Source organism: Scyliorhinus torazame, chromosome 2, assembly GCF_047496885.1.
Source record: "Scyliorhinus torazame isolate Kashiwa2021f chromosome 2, sScyTor2.1, whole genome shotgun sequence".
NCBI lineage: Eukaryota > Metazoa > Chordata > Chondrichthyes > Carcharhiniformes > Scyliorhinidae > Scyliorhinus > Scyliorhinus torazame.
The window spans coordinates 262,121,666-262,140,613 of record NC_092708.1 but is presented as its reverse complement, the minus strand read 5'-3'; the positions used below and the strand labels follow the sequence as shown (position 1 = coordinate 262,140,613).

Genomic DNA, 18,948 nt, shown 5'->3' with positions numbered 1-18,948 from the left:
ACGGCTGGCTCAGAATGATTCTCTGCCTCGCAGATTGCCCGTTCAGCTCCTTCCTGATGATGCTGCTGCTCCAAATCTTCCAAAGAATCAACTTTGCTGCCTGTAGAAAATAGAGATTCACAATCTCACAAATAGATTTGCGTGGCTATGAATTCCTCCTGAAGGATCACTCATGTTCAATCACCTGGAGCAGCAGCAGTATCAGGTAGGAGCTATGAGGGACGGCAAGGGGTTTAGAGAATGGTTGCCAGCATGATCTAAAGAAATGGAGAAAAATCCCAATTTGAATTGGAGGAGGAGGAGGTTGAGTAAAGTACCAGAAAGTGTATGGACAAAAGAGTGTCAATGTGAACTGGGGAAAGGAAGTAGGCCAGCATGAAGGAAGGGTGGCAAACAGAGAAGTGTGTTCAAGTCCCACCATTTGAGAATTTGAAATTAATTTTAAAATCTACATCAGTGGAAGTGGCCTTGAAGCTTTCAAATGTAAATTGGGGGAGTGTGAATTGGATTCTGAATAATTTTGTATGCGATAAAACAGTTTTAAAACCGATTCGACAACCAGAACAACAGTAGCAATATTTCAGTAGAGAAGCGTTGGCATAGTGATAATGTCACTGGATTGATAATCCTAAGGCTCAGGCTAATGCTCTGGGGACATGGGTTCATCTGGAGGAATTTAAATTCAATTAATAAATCTGGAATTAAAAGCTAGCCTCGATGTTGACCATCGTCAATTGTCGTAAAAGGTCATTTAGGTTTATTTTAGGGAGGGAACTCTGCCATCCTTACCTGATCTGGCTGCCTGGTATGGTTTACTCTTAAATGCCCTCTGAAATGGCCTACCAAGACACTCAGAGGCACTGAACCGCTACAATGTTAAAAAGGAATGAAAATGGACCGACCATCAACATAGACCTAAGCACTGGAAATGACATTGGCGTACCCAGCCTTGTCAACCATGCAGAATCCTCCTCTTGAGTTTGTGCCAGAATTGGGAGAGCTGTCCCACAGTCTAGTCAAACAACGGCCTGACATAGTTATACCCATCAAATCATAGCTTACAGACAATATCCCAGACACCACTATCACCACCCCTAAGATTATCCTGTCCCAGTGGGAGGACTGACCCACTGGACGTGGTGGTACAGTGATATAGAGTCAGGAGGGAGTTGTCCTGGGGGCTTTAACATTGACTCTGGATCTCATGAAGTCTGTTGGCATCAGGTCAAACATGGGCAGGGAAACCTTTGGCTGATTACTACCAACCGCTCCCCCTCCACCACCACCACCACCATCGCCACTCAGCTTCAGCTGCTGATGAGATGAAACATTGAGGTTGACAAGGTCACATAATTTAATCTGTGTGGGGGACTACAATGTCTATCACCAAGAGTGTCTCGGTGGTTCTGCGACTGATCAAGCTGGCCAAGCCCTGCAGGACTATAAATGTTAGTCTGGGCCTGTGACAGGTGATGAGAGGACCAACAAGAGAGAAAATCCTGGGACTTCCGGGTGCGGCGATGACCAGCTAAGTCGCACCTCCCGTTTTAACGGACTTTTGGGCTCTTATCGGGAGCCCCAACGGCAATTTTCGAAGGCTAAACCCACTGTGAGGCGACATAGAAGGGAGTCCCCGCGGATGTGAATGGACAGAAGAGATAATAGTGGCCAGATTGCGGAGGATCCTCTGGAGCAGCGGCAAAGAAGGGAAGTGAGAAGCAAGATGGCGGTGGAGGGAGGCCAGTTGGTATGGGGCCTGGAACAGCAGGAGTTCCTCCGGCGATGTGTGGAGGAGCTCAAGAAGGAGGTGCTGGCGCCGATGCTGCAGGCGATTGAAGGATTAAAGGAGGCGCAGAAGACCCAAGAGATGGAGCTCCGTGGAGTGAAGGCAAAAGCTGCCGAGAATGAAGACGAGATACAGGGCTTGGTGGTGAAGATGGAGACGCACGAGGCACTACATAAGAGGTGTTTGGAGAGACTGGAAGCCCTGGAAAATAGCTCGAGGAGGAAGAACTTAAGAATCTTGGGTCTTCCCGAAGGGGTAGAGGGAGCCGACGTTGGGGCGTATGTGAGCACGATGCTTCATACCTTAATGGGAGCTGAGGCCCCGACGGGCCCCCTGGTAGTGGAGGGAGCGTATTGAGTCCTCGTGAGAAGACCAAAGGCAGGAGAAATACCTCGAGCAATAGTGGTGAGGTTCCACTGCTACAAGGACAGGGAGATGGTCCTGAGATGGGCGAAAAAGACACGGAGCAGCAGGTGGGAGAACGCGGTGATCCGCGTGTATCAGGATTGGAGTGCGGAGGTGGCGAGAAGGAGGGCGAGTTTCAATCGGGCAAAGGCGGTGCTCCACAAGAGGAAAGTGAAGTTCGGAATGTTGCAGCCGGCAAGACTGTGGGTTACATACCAGGGTACACACCACTACTTCGAGAAGGCAGAAGAGGCGTGGACATTTATTGAAGAGGAGAAGTTGGACTAGATTGGAGAAAGAGTGTTTGAAATGAAGTAGTGAGGTGGTGGTAAGGGACTGTGAATCAGATGGGGGAAAATTTTCTTTCCCCTCGAAGGGGGGACACACGAAGAAATGTGGGCGCCAGTGGGGAAGGAGAGAGGGAGCTGCGCCATCAGGGGCGGGGCCGAGAGGGAAGCGCGGGCTTTGTTCCCACGCTATGGAAATTGTGGCGGGAAAAGGGGGCGCAGGAAGGAGGGGGCCTCACATAATGGGAGGCTAAGGATAAACGGGGGAAGCCGAGGTCAGCCAGAGTTTGCTGACTTCCGGAAGCAATATGGGGGGAGCAATTAAGCTAGAGAGGGATCTAGCGGGGTGGGGGGGGGGCTGTTAACTGGGTTGCTGCTGCTAAGGGGAAGGGGGAGCTGTTACGGGATGGGATGGGAGGGCGCCGTCGGGGGGATAAGCGGGTGCGTGGGAACCAGGTGAGGAGCTGGTTTAAAAAGGGGATGGCTAGTCGACGGGGGGGGGGGGGGGGGGGGGGGGGGGGGGTAAAGAGCCCCCCAACCCGGTTGATCACGTGGAACGTGAGAGGGTTGAATGGGCCGATTAAGAGGGCAAGGGTACTTGCGCACCTAAAGAAGCTAAAGGCAGACGTGGTCATGCTTCAGGAGACGCACCTGAAACTGGCGGATCAGGTCAGATTAAGAAAAGGATGGATGGGACAGGTATTCCACTCGGGCTTGGATGCGAAAAATAGAGGGGTGGCAATAATGGTGGGGAAACGGGTATTGTTTGAGGCGAGGACCATAGTGGCGGACAGTGGGGGTAGATACGTGATGGTGAGTGGCAGATTGCAAGGTGAGGCGGTGGTGCTGGTGAATGTATATGCCCGAACTGGGATGACGTGAACTTTATGAAGCGTATGTTGGGGCGCATCCCGGACCTGGAGATGGGAAAGTTGGTAATGGGGGGGGAGACTTCAACACAGTGCTGGACCCAGGGCTGGACCGGTCCAGATCTAGGACCAGGAGGAGGCCGGCAGCGGCCAAGGTGCTTAAGGGCTTTATGGAGCAGATGGGAGGAGTGGATCCCTGGAGATTTACTAGGCCAAGGAGTAAAGAGTTTTCCTTCTTCTCCCATGTCCACAAAGTATACTCCCGGATAGACTTCTTTGTCCTGGGAAGGGCGCTGATCCCGAAGGTGGCAGGAACGGAGTATTCGGCTATAGCCATTTCAGATCATGCCCCACATTGGGTAGATCTGGAAGTAGGAGAGGAAAATGAACAGCGCCCACTCTGGAGATTAGATATGGGACTGTTGGCGGACGAGGGGGTATGTGTAAGGGTGAGGGGATGTATTGAAAGGTTCCTAGAGATTAATGATGACGGAGAGGTCCAGGTGGGAGTAGTCTGGGAGGCGCTGAAGGCGATGGTTAGAGGGGAGCTGATCTCCATAAGGGCCCATAAAGGGAAACAAGAGGGTAAAGAAAGGGAGAGATTGTTGAGGGAGATTTTGAGGGTGGATAGGTAATATGCGGAGGCTCCAGATGAAGGGCTATACAGGGAAAGACGGAGATTGCACACGGACTTTGACTTGTTGACCACGGGTAAGGCGGAGGCACAATGGAGGAAGGCACAGGGAGTGCAGTATGAATATGGAGAGAAGGCGAGCCGGCTGCTGGCCCAACAACTTAGGAAGAGGGGGGCGACGAGAGAGATCGGAGGGGTTAGAGACGAGGAGGGAAAGATGGAACGGGGAGCGGAGAGGGTGAACGGGGTGTTTAAGGTATTTTAGGAGAGGCTATATAAGGCTCAACCCCCGGAAGGGAAAGAGGGAATGATGCGTTTCCTAGACCAGCTGGAGTTCCCGAAGGTTGAGGAACAGGAGATGACAGGACTGGGAACGCAGATTGAGGTGGAGGAGGTGGTAAAAGGAATTGGGAACATGCAGGCAGGGAAGGCCCCGGGACCGGATGGGTTCCCGGTGGAGTTCTATAGGAAATACGTGGACCTGCTAGCCCCACTTCTGACGAGAACCTTTAATGAGGCTAGGGAAAGGGGGACACTACCCCCGACGATGTCGGAGGCGACGATATCGCTGATCCTGAAAAGAGACAAGGACCCGCTGCAGTGCGGGTCATACAGGCCTATTTCCCTCATGAATGTAGATGCCAAGCTTTTGGCCAAGGTGATGGCGACGAGGATAGAGGACTGTGTCCCTGGGGTGGTGCATGATGATCAAACGGGGTTTGTTAAAAGGAGGCAATTGAATGCTAATATACGGAGGCTGCTGGGGGTGATGATGATGCCCCCACCGGAGGGGGAGGCGGAGATAGTGGTGGCGATGGATGCAGAGAAAGCATTTGATAGAGTGGAGTGGGACTACCTGTGGGAAGTACTGAGGAGATTTGGATTTGGAGAGGGGTTCATTAGATGGGTTCAGCTCCTGTACAGGGCCCCGGTGGCAAGTGTGATTACAAATAGGCAACGATCTGACCACTTCCGACTATATAGGGGTACAAGACAGGGATGTCCCCTGTCCCCGTTACTGTTTGCGTTGGCAATTGAGCCACTGGCCATAGCGCTGAGGGGCTCTAGGAAGTGGAGGGGGGTACTTAGAGGAGGAGAAGAGCATCGGGTGTCATTATACGCGGATGATTTGTTGTTGTATGTCGCGGACCCAGTGGAGGGGATGCCTGAGATAATGCAGACACTCAGGGAGTTTGGAGAATTTTCAGGATATAAATTGAATATGGGGAAGAGTGAACTGTTTGTGATGCACCCTGGGGAACAGGGCAGGGGAATAGACGATTTACCGTTGAGGACGGTAACAAGGGATTTCCGGTATTTAGGGATCCAGGTGGCTAGGAACTGGGGAATCTTGCATAAGCTTAACTTGGCACGACTGGTAGAGCAGATGGAAGAGGACTTTAGGAGGTGGGACATGGCGCCCCTGTCATTGGCGGGCAGGGTGCAGGCGGTTAAAATGGTGGTCCTTCCGAGGTTTCTTTTTGTGTTCCAGTGCCTCCCTGTACTGAATTACAAAGGCCTTTTTTAAGAAGGTGGACAAGAGTATTATGAGCTTTGTGTGGGCTGGAAAGACCCCAAGAGTAAAGAGGGGGTTCCTGCAGCGCAGTAGGGACAGAGGGGGACTTGCACTGCCGAGTCTAAGTGATTATTATTGGGCCGCCAACGTGTCAATGATATGTAAGTGGATGAGGGAAGGGGAAGGAGCGGCGTGGAAAAAATTGGAGATGGCGTCCTGTAGGGGAACTAGTCTGAAAGCACTGGCGACGGCGCCGTCACCGTTCTCCCCGAAAAAATACACCACAAACCCAGTGGTGGTGGCAACTCTGAAAATTTGGGGGCAGTGGAGACGACAAGGGAGTGACGGGTGCCTCAGTGTGGTCCCCGATAAGGAACAACCATAGGTTCGTCCTGGGAAGGATAGATGGGGGATTTAAATCTTGGCAGTGAGCAGGAATTGCGAAATTGAAGGACTTGTTCTTTGACGGGATGTTCGCGAGTCTGGGAGCACTGACCGAAAAATATGGATTGCCACCTGGGAATGCATTTCGCTATATGCAAGTGAGGGCATTTGTGAGGCAACAGGTGAGGGAATTTCCGCAGCTCCCGGCGCAAGAGATCCAGGACAGAGTGATTTTGGGGGCATGGGTGGGTGATGGTAGGGTGTCAGATATATATAGGGAAATGAGAGATGAGGGGGAGACGATGGTAGAGGAGCTGAAGGGAAAATGGGAGGAGGAGCTGAGGGAAGAGATTGAGGAGGGGCTGTGGGCAGATGCCCTAAGTAGGGTAAACTCTTTGTCCTCATGTGCCAGGTTCAGCCTGATACAATTCAAGGTTCTACACAGGGCGCATATGACTGGAGCAAGGCTGAGTAGATTTTTTGGAGTGGAGGATAGGTGCGGGAGATGCGCGGGAAGCCCGGCGAACCACACCCACATGTTTTGGTCATGTCCGGTATTGCATGGGTTCTGGGTGGGTGTGGCAAAAGTGATTTCAAAGGTGGTGGGGGTCCGGGTCGAACCAGGCTGGGGGTTGGCTATATTTGGGGTTGCAGATGAGCCGGGAGTGCAGGTGGCGAGAGAGGCCGATGTTTTGGCCTTTGCGTCCCTAGTAGCCCGGCGAAGGATTCTACTTATGTGGAAAGAAGCTAAGCCCTCGGGTGTGGAGTCCTGGATCAATGACATGGCAGGGTTCATAAAATTGGAGCGGATAAAGTGCGCACTAAGAGGTTCGGCTCAAGGGTTCACCAGGTGGTGGCAACCGTTCCTCGACTATCTCGCAGAGCGATAAGGGAAAATAGGAAAGGTAGCAGCAGCAACCCAGGGGGGAGGGGAGGGGGAGGGCTCATTTGGGTCCTCAGGGGTTTTATATTAGTTATTTATATTAGATGTTACGAAGTTACTACTTTAGGTACTATTTCTGTTGTTTCTTATTTTGTTGTTGGCAGTTGCCGTTAGTTAGCATTTTTTTTTAAACGATCAATGTATATATTATTACAAAGTTGTAAAATGGGAAATTTTTGTTTGATCGAAAAACTTTAATAAAATATATTTATTTAAAAAAGAGAGAAAATCCTACTTGATCTCGTTTTCACCAGTCCACCTATCGCAGATGCATTTGTCCTTGACAGTATTGGTAGGAGTGACCACCACACTGTCCTTGTGGAGATGAAGGCCCAATTTCACATAGAAGATAACCTCCACCATACTGTGTGGCATTACCATTTACTAAATAGGATGGATTTAGAACAGATCTAGCAACTCAAAACGAGACATCCATGAGGCACTGTGGATCATCAGCGGCAGCAGCAGAAGTATATTCAAACACAATCTGTTGCTTCACTGCTGAGCCTATCCCTCAGTCTATTATTACCATCAAACCAAAGGATCAACCCTGCTTCAATGAAGAACCAGGAGCAGCACCAGACTTAGCTAAAAATTAGGTGTCAACCTGGTGAAGCTACAATACAGGACTAATTGCATGCCAAACAGCAGAAGCAACATGCGATTGAAAGCTAAGTGATCCCACAATCAATGGATCAGGCAAAGCTCTGCAGCCCTGCCATATTCCGTATTGAATGATGGTAGACAATTAAACAACTAATCAGAGGAGGAGGCTCAATAAATATTCCCATCCTTAATGATCAAGGAACCCATCATATGAGTGCAAAAATCAAGGCTGAAGCATTTACAGCCATCTTCAACCAGAAGTGCCAGGTGGGTGATCCATCTCAGCATCCTCCTGAGTTCTCCAGCATTACAAATACTTCAGCTAATCCGATTACAATCTGGTATTCGCCGACTGAAAGGGAACATTCCTGCCTGGCAATTGTCGCACGATGTCCGTTCATCGGGCAGAAATGGACATCGTGGATGAACGGATGTCGCGAAACAATCACCAGGCAGGAATGTTCCCTTCCAGCCAGGGAACACTTCAGCAGTCAAGGGCATTCAGCCTCTGATCTTCGGGTAAGCGCTCTCCAAGGCTGCCTTCAGGACGCGCGATGATGCAGAATCGCTGAGCAGAAACATATAGCCAACTTTCGCACATATGCGTACGGCCTCAACTGGGACTTTGGATTCATGTCGCATTACATTCACCCCCCCCACCATCTGGCCTGGGCTTGCGAAATCCCACCAACTGTCCTGGCTTGAGACAATTCACACCTCTTTAACCTGTGATTATCCCTCTCTCCAGTTGATCCGCCTGGACCTGTAAAGACTTAATTACCGGCAACGACTCGCATTCAGAGCATCGTCTTGCATCTTTGACTTTGTCTATATACATGTTTCTGGAACCCAACTCTTCATTCACCTGAGGAAGGAGCAGTGCTCCGAAAGCTAGTGATTCGAAACAAACCTGTTGGACTTTAAACTGGTGTTGTAAGACTTGTTACCATAAAAAAGCAGGAAAGGTCCAATCTGGATAATTACTGCCCCATCAGTCTACTGTTGATCTTCAGCAAATTGATGCATGATGACATTGACAATGCTATCAAGTGGCACTTACACAGCAATAACTTGCTTTCTGACACAAAGTTTGGGTTCTGCCAAGGCCACTCAAGTTCTTGACCTCATTATAGCCTTGATCCATATAAGGACAGATGAGCTGAACACAAGAGATGAGATCAAGGCAGCATTTGGCTGAGTGTGGCATCAACAGGACCAAGCAAAATTTAAGTAAATGGGAATGGGGGGGGTGGGGCGATGGGACTCATTGGTTGGAATCATAACCAGCACAAATGAAGATGGTTGTGGTTGTTGGAGGTAAATCACCTCAGTTTCAGAGTTTCAGGACATCTCTGCAGGGTAGTGACCTAGGACCAACCATTTTCAGCTGCTTCATTAATTACCTTCCTTTCCATCATGAGGTCGTAACTGTGGATGTTCGCTGATGGTTGTGCAATTTTCAGTCCCATTTCAGTCCATGGCTCTTCAAATACTGAAACAGTCCCTGTCCAAATGCAGCAAGTCCTGGACAATATCCAAGCTTGGGCTAACAAGTAATATTCGCACCATACACATGCCAGACAATGACCATCTCCAACAACAGAAAATCTAACCATCTCCACTTGAGATTCAGTAACATATCCATCACTAAATCACCCACTTTCACCCCCCATCCTGGAGGTTACTATTGACCTGAAACTGAACTGGATCAGCTAAATAAATACCGTGGCTACAAGAGCAGGTCAGAGGCTGGGAAGTTGGTGACAAGTAACTCATCACATGACTCGCCAAAGCCTGTCCACCATGTACAAGGTATAAGTCAGGCGTATGTTGGAATACTCTCCACTTACCTGGATGAGTGCAGTTCCAACAACACTCAAGAACCTCAACACCATCCAGGCAAAGTAGCCCATTTGAGTGCCATTTCATCTACCAAGTTTTTTTTTAAATTACTCCCTCTCCTACAGATGCAGATTGGCATGCAGTGTGTATCATTTACAAGGTGCACTGTAGCACCTGACTAAGGCTCCTTCAAAAGCATCTTCCGAACCCACAACCTCTACTTCGAAGGACAAGGGCAGCAGATGCAAGTGAACATCGCCACCTGCGGGTTCTCCTAAACCACGCATCATCCTCGCTTGGAACTGTATCACTGGGTCAAAACCTTGGCTATCTCTTCCTAAGAGCACTGTTGGTATACCTACACAACATAGACTTCAGTGGTTCAAGAAGGTGGCGCACCACCACCTTCTCAAGGGTAGTTAAGAATGGCAACAAATGCTGGTCTAGCAAGTGATGCCCACTTCCTGTGAAGTGTATAATAGATGTAAGGCATTTTGGGATATCCTGAGGTTGTGAAAGGCACTATATAAATTCTAGATCTTTATTTTGGAGACTTTCTCAACTTCAGTTTAATGTTAGTTTTTAATGCGGATTCAGGCTGCATTTCCATAGTCTGTGACTGCAAAGCCAACATCATATTAGCTATGAGGATGATTTTCCTGCCACAGCCTTATGGTTTGCATGTTGATTTAGTGGCTGCCAGTGTTGTACAGGTTTGTCACCATGTTATATGATGAATGAATACAATTGAGTTTCTCATTCTGTTTCCAAATGGATGTTGTAAAATGAATGACATCATCTGCATATGTTGCTAATATCAAAATGGTTAGAAAGGATGCTGATCAGCTCAAAGATTAATGTATTTCATTAAAAAGATTGGCTGCCCTCTGAATGGGTCACTGCATTGCTGAATCTGTATGTGTGTGAGCTGAACTAACATCCATAGAGATTAGGCACAACTCGCATGCTTCAAAATAGTTTTCTGTTTTGTGCAGTTGGCTGTAAATTACATTGTGTTGGTTCAAAAGGAAATACTTCAAGCACAACCATGGGATGTCCGAAATCCTTTACAGCCAATCAAGTACAAATATTGGGAGATTAGATATTGTCTTAGATATGGTTCTTGCTTCTTTTCTCCGAAAGTAACAAACTTGTACTTTTAAGAGCAAACCAGACTTGCATGTATGTGTCATCGCTGTAATGATCTGATGGGATTTCAGTTAAAGCCGCATTTTGGGGCGGCACGGTTAGCACTGCTGCCTCACGGTGCTGAGGACCTGTGTTCGATCCCGGCCTTGGGTCACTGTCCATGTGGAGTTTGCACATTCTCCCCGTGTCTGCGTGTGTTTCACCCCCACAACCCAAAGATGTGCAAGGCAGTGGATTGGCCACACTAAATTGCCCCTTAATTGGAAAAAAAAGAATTGGGTACTCTAAATTTTAAAAAAGCCACATTCTATATTTCCTTCATTAGACTAACTACCTCAAATATTGCAACTGGCTGTCAGATCCAGCAGTTGCAGCTCCATCAAATTAATAAGTCAGTGAATGCTGAAGAGGAATTTCACTAGCATAACTCTCACCTGATTTTATTTTGTTGAAACCATGGGCAAATTTGAAACCTATTAATGCAAAATACTGGATGCAGCCATCTGAACTGATAAGTGATTATTGAGAATAATGGATGCAAAAGACTAATTTTAAGGCCACTATCCAATGGACGGATTTAAATTACATATCAGGCCCTATGAGAACACAGTTGGAGCGCTTTATAACTAATGTTTGAATGCCTCAATTAGATCATGGGTTTCAAATTAGTCCCGGGTACTGATTATATATTTTGCTTATGATATATTTGTTCTTATTTGTGTTGTTTCTGACATCATTTTTATGTTGTACCTTCCTTTGCTACAAAGGTTTACATCCTTGCTATTCTCAAGGCACTGCCCTCTACTGGGGTATTGCACCAATTCTATGAATGGCTTCACAATCCTCTACCTTACATTTAGCATTCACATGCACACACTTGTCAGCAGAGGTCACCCCAATCAATAGTGGGGACCTGAGCTGATTTTATGGGCTGAATTCTCCCAGCCCTATGATGGCATGGTAAGTGGTGGAAGCCACATTGCATCAGCTCCTTGATGCATTTCCTGCTGCTGGCCTGGGAAGTGGCCGACTGCATGGGAGGTGGACAGCCAATTTACATAGTTAAACATCAATTAAGGGTGATTTTGAGTCCTGATTGACATTTTGCTAGTACCAGAGCAGCCCCCCACAACATGCGGAGGTCCCTACTCATTGGAGGTGGCCTCCCTGCGTCGCACTGTGGGTGCAATGGCACCCAGAAACTCCATACTGTAAAAGATGGGGCTACAACAATGAAAGATCACAATTGCTGAACAAAAGCAATTCAGAAGATGGGTTTCTCCTCTAGCCTGTTTCACATATCTGTCTAGATTTCAGTTATTTGATCCTTAATGTGCAGACCATCGAGAATGCTGCATGGTTAGTGAAATGCCTCAGCCTCTCCCACTGGGGCTGTCAAGGCTCCCGGGTTGCTAGCGTTGTACTTGGGCCAATAGTACCGGGAACCTGCCCATTATCCCTAATAGGATGTCACACATGGCGATAGCTAATTAGGAGACTTTCACCTGAAAGAATGTGAAATCCGTCTTGCTGCCGGCAAGTGCAGTCTCACCTCAATTTGATCATGAGGAGAGGGGTTTTAAAACAAATAATTGTTCACAAGACGTGGGCGTCACTGGCTGGATTAAAATCTACTGCCCATCCCTAATCACTCTTGAGAAGGTGGTGGTGAGCCACCTCCAGGAGCAGATTGTTTATGCAGCGAATGGTTCTGATCCCGAAAGGACATCTTGGGAATGCACTGGAGGCATTTTCAATAATTTCTTTTAAAACGGAATTGGAACAGACCTCTGTGAAAGAAATTGCGGGCCTATCAGCAGAGGCGGACCTACAGTGAAACACACCATGCCCAGGCATAGGGCCCTGACCAGCCTCCGCTGGCCGGTGCATTGGGTAACCAATCAGATTGGATGAAGTGACGGCAGCTGCCAAACGGAACAGGCGAGGCGAGCAGAATTGCAACTCGGCCAGGGCAGGCCAGCAACAGTGAGACCCTGAAATCCAGCGACGACAAGGTGAGGTCAGCCGCTGAACAGGCGAGTCGAGCAGGTTTGCAGCTCAACCAAGGCAGGCCAGCAACAGCGAGGCACGATGCCCTGAATCAAGCCTTAGCCACGAATAGACGTGAGGCAGGAGGCTGTCTTGAAGACTCCAGGCGAGCGAGGCCAGTGAGATTCTGAGAGTGTGAGGGATGGGGGGAGACTGTGAGAGGATGGGGGCTGGAGGGGGAGAAAGAGTGTGAGAGTGTGGGGAAGGAGAGTATGTGAGGGGGGTTAGCCAGGGTTGCAGACTTGTAGGGAGGGAGAATGTGAAGGCTGGGTTGCATTTTGTATATTTTGGACGCCGTAAAATATACTGAATGTCAGAATATGATTGGTGTACTTGATCCTACACTGGCCTTTGCTGCAGTGATGTCATCGGCTGAATTTTCCATCTCATTGCTTGTCAGCAAGCTCCATGTTTGCTCGCCTCAAGACTCACATTGCAATATTTACCACCTTTACCATCATTCAGACAAGAGGTCACCTTGGGTTCCAATACAACAATTATTCATACAGGCGTGTTTTTACATTTAAAAAGTAGTTATCAATTTGTGTATGTTTTGCCTTCCGCCTTTGCATTCTGTGGGGCAAGGGTGGGTGGAGGGCAGAAATGAACCACGAACGGTAAATCTGTCTCTGCTTATGGGAGAAGGGTGGGGGAGTGAGAGTAGCAGAATTGCTCTTGCAATGAGCCGGCACTGGCTCTACAGACCAAATGGCATCCTACTGTGCTATAACTATTCTATGATTCGAAGTAGAGACCAGTCAGCCTAATATCAATGTTGGGAAAGCTTTAAAGAGACAATAATCTAAGACCATTTTAATCGGCACTTGAAAAAATTTAAAGCAATAAATGAAAGGCAATTTGGATTTGTTAAGGCAAATTTTGTTTGGCAACCAATTGAATTCTTTGAAGTATCAGAGAAAGATGATGAGGGTGGTGGAGTTAATGCTCTGTTTATGGACTTTAAATAAGTGTTTGCCAAAAGTGCCACATAATTTTTTTAAAAATTACTTTTAAAAGACTTGTTAGCAGAATTGAAGCCCGTGAGATTAAAGGGATAGTAGCTGAATGGCTTTACAATTAGTTAAAGGACAAAAGGCAGAGGCGCGTGTTGAACAAATGTTTTTCAGCCTGGAGGGAAGTGTGCAGTAACTCCCAGGGGTCAGTGTTGGGACCATTGCTTTTTTTAAAAAAAATGTTTATACAAGGTTTTCAATAAATATTTACAAAACACTCCAAAAAGGAAAGAAAATATACATAAGAAAAATAAAAAGGGGGAGCTTTACGCCATCCCCTCCAACAACTTAAACCACTAAACATTAAACTATCTAACAAACTAAGAACAAAAAAGGGGCAAACGCCCTTCCAATAATAAAAACAAGCCTAAACCCCCCACCCCCTTCTCCCCCCTGGGTTGCTGCTGCTCTTGACCTCCAACTAACATTCCGCGAGAAAGTCTAGGAACGGTTGCCACCGCCTGGAGAACCCCTGCACAGACCCTCGCAAGGCAAACTTTATCCTCTCCAACTTGATGAACCCTGCCATGTCATTAATCCAAGCCTCCACGCTTGGGGATTTTGCATCCCTCCACATTAGTAGGATCCTCCTCCGGGCTACCAAGGACGCAAAGGCCAGAACTCTGGCCTCTTTCAGCCCCTGTACTCTCGACTCATCTGATATCCCGAATATTGCTATCCCCCCAGCTCGGTTTTACCCGAGTGTCCAAGACTTTGGACATAGCCTTTGCAAAGCCCCTCCAGAACCCCTCTAGTGCTGGGCATGCCCAGAACATATGGGCGTGATTTGCTGGGCTCCCCGAGCACCTTGCGCATCTGTCCCCCATCCCAAAAAACCGGCACAAGACAAGGAGGAGTTAACCCTGCCCAGGGCCTCCGCCCACAAGCCCTCATCCTGTTCTTAGCCCAGCTCCTCCTCCCACTTGCCCTTCAGCTCCTCCACCGAGGCTTCCTCCACCTCCTGCAACTACTGATAGATCGCCGAGACCTTGCCCTCCCCCACCCATACACCCGAGGTCACCCTTTCCTGAATCCTCCGTGCGGGAAGCAGCGGAAATTCCTTTACCTGCCTTCTCACAAACGCCCTCACCTGCATGTACCTAAAAGCGTTTCCGGGCGGTAACCCAAATTTCTCCTCCAGCGCCCCCAGGCTAGCAAAAGCCCCGTCGATAAATAGGTCCCCCATCCTTTTAATCCCGGTCCGACGCCAGCTTAGGAATCCGCCATCTATCCTGCCTGGTGCAAACCTATGATTATTCCATATTGGGGACCAAATTGAGGCCCCCAACTCACCCCTGTGCCGTCTCCACTGCCCCCACATCCTCAGTGCCGCTGCCACCACCGGGCTCGTGGTGTACCGCGTCGGCGGTAGCGGCAAAGGTGCCGTCACCAGCGCTCCCAAGCTAGTGCCCACGCATGACACCGCCTCTAATCTTTTCCACGCCACCCCCTCTCCCTCCATTACCCATTTCTGAATCATTGCCACATTGGCTGCCCAGTAATAACTACACAGGTTTGGTAGCGCCAGCCCACCCCTGTCCCGACTACGCTCCAGAAACAGCCTCTTGACCCTCGGGGTCTTACTTGCCCATACAAACCCCATACTGCTCCTGCTTACTCGCTTAAAAAAGGCCTTGGGGATGAGGATGGGCAGGCACTGGAACACAAACAGGAACCTAGGGAGGACTGTCACCTTAACGGACTGCACCCTGCCCGCCAGGGAGAGTGGCAACACGTCCCATCACCTAAAGTCTTCCTCCATCTGGTCTACCAACCGCGCCAAATTAAGCTTATGCAGGGCCCCCCAACTTCTGGTCACCTGGATACCCAAATATCGTAAACTCCTCTCCGCCCACTTAAGCGGCAGCTCCTCCTGCCCCCTTTCCTGGCCCCTCACGTGTACCACAAAGAGCTCACTCTTCCCCACGTTAAGCTTGTAGCCTGAGAAGTCTCCAAACTCCCTAAGGATCCGCATGACCTCCACCATCCCCTCCACCGGATCTGCGATGTACAAAAACAGATCAACAGCATACAACGAGACCCGATGTTCCTCCCCTCCCCGCACCAACCCCCTCCAGTTTCTAGATTCCCTCAATGCCGTGGCCAGCGGCTCAATTGCCAAAGCAAACAACAGAGGGGATAGGGGGCACCCCTGTCTCGTCCCACGGTACAACCTATAAATATTCTGATCTCCGCCGATTCGTAGATACGCTCGCCACCGGGGCCTGGTATAACAATTTGACCCACCCTATGAGCCCCTCCCCGAACCCAAACCTGCCAAGCACTTCCCATAGGTACTCCCACTCCACCCGATCAAAGGCCTTCTCCGCGTCCATTGCCGCCACCACTTCTGCCTCCCCACCCTCTGAGGGCATTATAATCACATTCAGGAGTCTCCGCGCGTTTGCATTTAACTGCCTGCCCCTCATGAACCCCGCCTGGTCCTCGTGTATTACTCCCGGGACACAATCCTCAATCCTTGTGGCTAGGACCTTTGCCAGCAACTTGGCATCTACATTAAGGAGCGAGATCGGCCTATACGAGCCACACTGCAGCGGATCCTTGTCCTGCTTAAGGATCAGCGAGATCAGCGCCCGAGACATTGTTGGGGGGAGAATCCCTTCCTCCCTCGCCTCGTTGAAGGTTCTCACCAGCAACGGACCCAGCAGATCCACAAACTTCCTGTAAAATTCGACCGGGAACCCATCAGGCCCCGGGGCCTTGCCCACCTGCATGCTCCCCAACCCCGTAACCAGCTCCTCTATCCCAATCGGGGCTCCCAGGCCTTCCACTTGCCCCTCCTCCACTCTCGGGAACCTCAATTGGTCCAGGAACCGCCCCCCTCCCCCCCTCTCACCGGGGGTTCTGGCTTATACAGGCTTATACAGGTTCCAATAGAAGTCCCTGAATACCTCATTTATTTTAGCCGAACTCCGCACCGTGTTCCCCCCTCTGTCCCTGATTCCTCCAATTTCCCTCACCGCCTCCCTCTTGCGTAGTTGATGCGCCATCATTTGGCTCGCCTTCTCCCCATATTCGTATACTGTCCCCTGCACATTCCTCCACTGGGTCTCAGCTTTCCCCGTGATCAACAAATCAAATTCCGTTTGGAGGCTCAGTCGCTCCTTCAGCAGCCCCTCTTCAGGGGAATACGCATACCTCCTATCCACCCTTAATATCTGCCCCACCAACCTTTTCCTCTCCGTCCTCTCTCTCTTCTCCCTGTGAGCCCTAATTAAGATTAACTCTCCCCTAACCACCGCTTTCAGAGCCTCCCAAACCACAGCAACCGGTACTTCCCCATTATCATTGGCCTCTATGTATCTCTGAATGCACCCCCGGACCCGCCCACAAACCTCCTCATCTGCCAACAGTCCCACGTCCAAGCACCACAGCGGGCGCTGGTCCCTTTCTTCCCCCAACTCCAACTCCACCCAGTGCTATGGCTGAATATTCCGTTCCCTCCACTCTTGGAATCAGTGCCCTGCTGACCACAAAGAAGTCTATCCGTGAATAGACCTTATGCATGTGGGAGAAAAAAGAGAACTCTCTGGCCGCCGGCCTAGCAAACCTCCACGGATCCACTCCCCCCATCTGATCCATAAACCTCCTGAGAACCTTGGCTGCAGCTGGCCTCTTGCCCGACCTCGACCTGGATCGGTCCAGTGCCGGGTCCAGTACCGTATTAAAGTACCCCCCCCCCTCCCGTAAGTCAGCTGACTCCTGCTGACCCCAGCCGCTCCCGCCTCTGCCACCGATCCCCCATTTAGATTCCCCGTCAAAGTCCCCCCCCTCCCCCTTCAAGTCGATACGGACACCCCTCCCATCATGCCACGCTCCCCCCTTCTTTAGCACGGGAAAAAAGCCAACGATTTTCTACCAGGGCCGGCCCCGCACCCTGTGGCGCAGCTCCTTTCTCCTGCAGCCTCTCCCCTATTCCCAATGACCCAGGACCTCCTGCCCCCCCTTCCCCCTTCCACACGAGGAGCGGCCCCTCCAAAACAATACCCATGCCCATTAAAACACACGTATCACATCCAATCCCCCCTTCCCACTCCCCAGCTTTCCCAAAACCCACAGCAAAACATTAGTTCAAGTCCAATTTTTCGTTCTGGATAAAGGTCCACGCCTCCTCCGGCGTATTAAAATAATGGTTGCGGTCATGAAAAGTGACCCACAATCGCGCTGGCTGCAACAGCCCGAACTTCACCCCTTTTCGGTGGAGAACCGCCTTGGTCTGGTTGAATCCTGCCCTCTTCTTGGCCAGCTCTGCACTCCAGTCTTGGTAGATGCGGATATCCATATTCTCCCACCTGGTGCTCCTTTCTTTCAAGGCTCCCGCGCCCATTAGCGTATTCAGCATCGTGGCTACACATGCCCCGATGTCGGACCCCTCCACACCTTCAGGGAGACCCAGAATCTGGAGATTCTTCCTCCTCGACCTATTCTCCAGGTCCTCAAACTTTTCCTGCCACTTTTTATGCAGCGCCTCATGTGCCTCCACTTTCACCGCCAGGCCCAGGATCTCGTCCTCGTTTTCAGAGGCCTTCTGCTGCACCTCTCTAATCACCGTCCCTTAAGCCTTCTGGGTCTCCACCAGCCTCTCAATCGACGCTTTCATTGGGGCCAGCATCTCTGCTTTCAGCTCCGCAAAGCAGCTTTTCAGGAACTCCTGCTGCTCCCGTGACCATTGCGCCCACGCTGCCTGGTCTCCACCCGCCGCCATCTTACTTTTTCGCGCCCGTTCTCCCCTCTTCTCCAAGCTCACTTTTTTGACCGCTCCACTCCTGGTCCACTTCATGCAATGCTGGGGGAACCTTACTGCTGTCTTCCCACACCGGGAATCGTCGTCCAAGTGCCACTGGGGCTCCTCAAGAGGGCCCAAAAGTCCGTTCACGGCGGGAGCTGCCGAACGTGCGACCTACCCAGGCATAACCGCAACCGGAATTGGACCATTGCTTTTTTGATGTTTACGAATGGTCTGTGCTTTGTTGTATGTGGTACAATTTTAAAGCCCACAGATCACAAAAAATCAGAAATGTCGTAAACAGTGAAGAGGATAGTAATAAATTTCAGAAAGCTTTCGGCAATCGGATAAATAGGCAGGCAAATAGCAGATGAAATTTAATTCGGAGAAGCGTGAAGCGACGCATTTTACTCTGAAGAATGAAGAGAGGCAGTATGAAATAAACAATACAACTTAAAGAGTGATTCAAGAAAGGGTTGACCTGGAGTTGGACGCACACAATTCTTTGAAGGTGGAAGGACAAGTTGAGAAGTCTTTTAAAAAGTCATATAGGGTACATAGCTTTGTAAAGAGAGACTTTGGCCTGAGTTTTCGTCGGGACAGTAGGGCCTTAGCCAAAATGGCACCAGAACCCCAATTCCAGAAATCCCCCAAACCTGTACCGGTACCCTACCATTTCCATCGGGGTAAAATGGGGAACAGGGGCAGGTTGTCTTTT

At 49.8% G+C, this 18,948-nt stretch overlaps 1 protein-coding gene across 2 annotated transcripts in view; it reads left to right on the top strand.

The window, feature by feature from the left end:
* The window catches only part of LOC140398093 (regulator of microtubule dynamics protein 3-like), a 583,369-nt gene that overhangs the window by 378,111 nt on the left and 186,310 nt on the right, over positions 1 to 18,948 (top strand). The gene's annotated exons all lie outside the window — the stretch shown is intronic.